Source organism: Acinonyx jubatus, chromosome C1, assembly GCF_027475565.1.
Source record: "Acinonyx jubatus isolate Ajub_Pintada_27869175 chromosome C1, VMU_Ajub_asm_v1.0, whole genome shotgun sequence".
NCBI lineage: Eukaryota > Metazoa > Chordata > Mammalia > Carnivora > Felidae > Acinonyx > Acinonyx jubatus.
Genome location: NC_069381.1, coordinates 205599423 through 205603461, shown reverse-complemented (window position 1 = coordinate 205603461; position 4039 = coordinate 205599423). Strand labels below are relative to the sequence as shown.

At 41.0% G+C, this 4039-nt stretch overlaps 1 pseudogene; it reads right to left on the bottom strand.

Moving 5' to 3' along the window:
* Positions 1-545: 545 nt before the first annotated feature.
* LOC113598314 (40S ribosomal protein S4, X isoform-like) lies at positions 546-1263 on the bottom strand (annotated as a pseudogene).
* Positions 1264-4039: the final 2776 nt, after the last annotated feature.

Here is a 4039-nt window from a genome sequence, read left to right as displayed (position 1 = left end):
AGGATAAGCAATACACTTGTTCTAGAGCAGAAACATTTTCCAAAGCCATGTAGAAATGGTAAGAACAATGACAACAAAAAACAAACATGGATATTTTCGAGAGATGAATGGAAAAATCTATATTAATTTAAAAATTAGAATACAAGGCCCAGAGGTTTTATGCTAACAAAAAAATCTGCTTAGATTTGGCCCCCAAGACCTGCTGAGAATGTATGTGCCTTTCCTGTCTTCCTTAGCTCAGAATATTTATATTATGAACAAGATTGAACAAGATTGCCTTGTGAACTTTAAGAGTCTGAAAGCTCAATGAAGTTTGGAATGAATTTTGCCTCCAGAAAGAGTTTAATTCATTAGTTAGATGACAGACAGACAGCAAGTGATGGACAATAAGTCATTAACTATATGCACTTCTCATTGGCGACTGGGTCACTGGGGCTGATAAAAAAGTCACTTTGAACAACAACCAGATGTTGTAGTAACTGGGCATACGTCAAAAAATCATGCTGTATTATCTTTAATTAAATACAAAGACCTTCCCAATCATTTCACTCGCTCTTGTCTCTCTCTTCAACAATGGTGAGATGGATATCTTTTCCTTGGGGAAGAGAAATCCATAATTTGTTCCATTCACCAAAAGTGAAAATGTTGGAGGGCTGGGCTGCAAAGCTGGTGCCATCCTATCTTTCACATTAACATATCCAAAGAACCAGAATGTCTCTCTCTGTTGATGACCACACCAGTTCTTCCTCAGTTAGCCCCTCCACTCACCATACACACAGATTACCAGTGTCAAACGTGATGAAATTGGCAATCCGGCCAATCTCAAAATCAATCCGAATAGTGAATCAGTCACCAGTTGAGGGATTCCGTGTGTGCCCACAAAGATCTTCCTCACCTTACACATCTTGTGCTTAGCTTTCTCGGGTGTGAAATGATGAACAACAAAGTAAAAGTTGGTGTCCTAGGTCAGATGGAACTTTTCTCCAGTCTTGTCAATGTTGATGGCATCCATTAAGCTGGCAGGGTAGGTAGCATCATTTCAGACCTTGCCATCAATCTTGAGGAACCACGGCACTCAGGTCTTCTTTACATCAGCTCCTGACAAGGCACACTCGACTCTGTTCCTTGGGAGAATGATGAGGGGGAGACGTTCTCTCAATTTGGAGGACTGGCAGATAAGCGAGGAGCAAACATGCTGTTCACTTGATCCAGCATCTGGTGCTTTAGAGCTGCTACACATTTCAGCTGCTTCTTGGGCTCACAAGCCAGGGCTGTGCTAGGCACGGAAAAGCCAAACTTGATTGGCTTTTGATAAAAGAACAGTTTTAGCTCTCTTACACTTTATTCCCTGGGTGACCAAACTGACTTAAAATTCTATTTTTTAAGTTCATTTATTTTGAGAGAGAGAGAGAGAGAGGGAATGAGAATGAGCTGGGGAGGGGCAGAGATAGAGAGAATCCCAAGAAGGCTCTGGGCTGTCAGCGCAAAGCCCAACACAGGGCTCCCTCCATCTCACAAACTGTGAGATCATGACCCGAGCCAAAATCGAGAGTCAGAGGCTTAACCAACTAAGCCAATGAGGCACCCCTTAAAATTCATAAACAGTTTACTTTCTAATTGCTGTTGAGGCTAGCGATACAATAAAATAATACCCTGGTGATACATATGATATTTTTTGCTACTGTTCTAACTTGAACGCAACAGAAATGGCAGCAAAATTATTCAAAAGAGAAACTTGTTGAAAATATGGCTCACAAAGTCAAAGGAATAGCTCAAAGTCAACTTGGCCTCAGAGAGGACAAGAGCTTGGATCTTACCCAGATCCAGGTAGCACAAATTAATGGATAATCTCTTAAGGACTTCAGTTTTTACAAGAATCCATTTTACCCATCTTTTCTTCATCCCTGAATTGCTTAGGTAAAGATTCAGACACTCAGAGGAGAGACTATGGTGAGCTGGGCTATTCACAGCCTGTTGGACTCTCGGGTCCCTTTCCTGGTGGTCCGTCAAGCCTGCCTACAGTTCAGGAAAGGCACTATGTGCAGGTCTGGATATATGCTGTCTTTCATTCAGCTGCACCAGGTTGTCATTTCATTGCCTTTGATTGTCAGTCAGTTTAGACTTGCCAAATATAGCCATTATCCAACCAAGACTCCTTTGACTATTTAGTTTCATCACATGCTTAATTTTTATGTATCTGGCTACTGAAAACCTACAAGGATTTAACCAGCTGCCAAATAAAATGAAAGTTTACTTGGAGGTGCGCCTGGGTGGCTCAGTCATTAAGTGTCTGACTCTTGGTTTCAGCTCAGGCCATGATCTCACAGTTCATGAGTTCAAGCCCTGCGTCTGGCTCTGTGCTGGCAGTGTGGAGCCTGCTTGGGATTCGCTCTGCCTCTCTCTCTGCCCCTCCCCTATTCATGCTCACTCTCTCTCTCTTAATAAATAAGTCAAAAAATAAAAATAAATACAAGTCCCAAAGTGGTTTTTTTGAGTTTACTTGAAAAATGTTTAATCAAACTCTTTTTTTTTTTAAGAGAGAGGGCATGAGTGAGCCAGGGGCAGAGGGAGAGAGAGAGAGAGAGAGAGAGAGAGAGAGAGAGAGAGAGAATCACACAAGGGGCAGAGACAGAGAGAGAGGGAGAGAAAAGTGGGGCTCACCCAAGGCAGGGCTCGTGCTCACCCAGAGCAGAGATCAAGCTCATCCAATGTGGGACTCGAACTCATGAACCGTGAGATCATGACCTGAGCTGAAGTCAGATGTTTAACTGGCTTCATCAAACTATTTATTGAACATCTATTACATACAAACTGGCTGTTATATCAAGGAGCATAGACTTTTTAAATATATATATATTTTTTTAATTTAAATTCAAGTTAGTTAATATACAGTGTAGCATTGGTTTCAGGAGTAGAACCCAGTGATTCATCACTTACACGTAACACACAGTGCTCATCGCAGCAAGTGCCCTCCTTAATACCCGTCTCCCATTTAGCCCATCCTCCCACCTGCTTCCCTCCAGCAACCCTCAGTTTGTTCTCTGTATTTAAGAGTTATCTTATGGGGCGCCTGGTTGGCTCAGTTTGTTGAGCGACCAGCTTTGGCTCAGGTCATGATCTCACAGTCTGTGAGTTCGAGCCTCGAGTCAGGCTCTGTGCTGACAGCTCAGAGCCTGGAGCCTGCTTCTGATTCTGTGTCTCCCTCTCTCTCTGTTGCCTGCCCCCCACCCCGGCTTGTACCCTGTCTCCCTCTCTCTCCGTCAAAAATAAATAAACACTAAAACAAATTTTAAAAAAGAGTTATCTTATGGTTTGCCTTCCTCTCTTTTTCTTATTTTATTTTTCATTTCCTTTCCCTATGTTGATCTGTTTTGTTTCTTAAATTCCACATATGAGTGAAATCATGATATTTGTCTGTCTCTGACTGACTTCTTTTGTTAGCATAATACACTCTAGTTCCATCCACATTGTTGTTGCAAATGGCAAGATTTCATTTTTTGATCACCAAGTAACATTTCATTGTATGCATATATATATATATATATATATATATATATATATATTTATATATGCCACATCTTCTTTATCAATTCATCAGTCAATGGACATTGGAGCTCTTTCCATAATAGACTTTGTCCAGCACATAAATACAGAATATAAATGATTTATTCAGGTAATAAACTAAGCTATTCACAAATCAAGACCATGAAAAAGACATGCCTTATTGTTCGTCATATGCTAGAGCTGAAACTTAACAAAGCCTTAGTTTCCTTAGCAGAACAGTAGAATCCATACTTGTTCTGTGGTTGAGACTGACTAGCTACTCACCAAATCTGCTAGTTTCCCATTCCTCTTGGGCACAAGCTAGTCAACATTTCCCAGCCTTCTTTAAAGTAACATGGGACCATATGGTGGAATTCTTTGTATGCTACTTCCAAACCTGGCCAATAAAATTATCCCATGTTATCTTCCAACCATTCTTTTCCTCCATGTGATTGGTGGATTTTGTTGTCCATAGTGATTATTGGAAATCATGTGT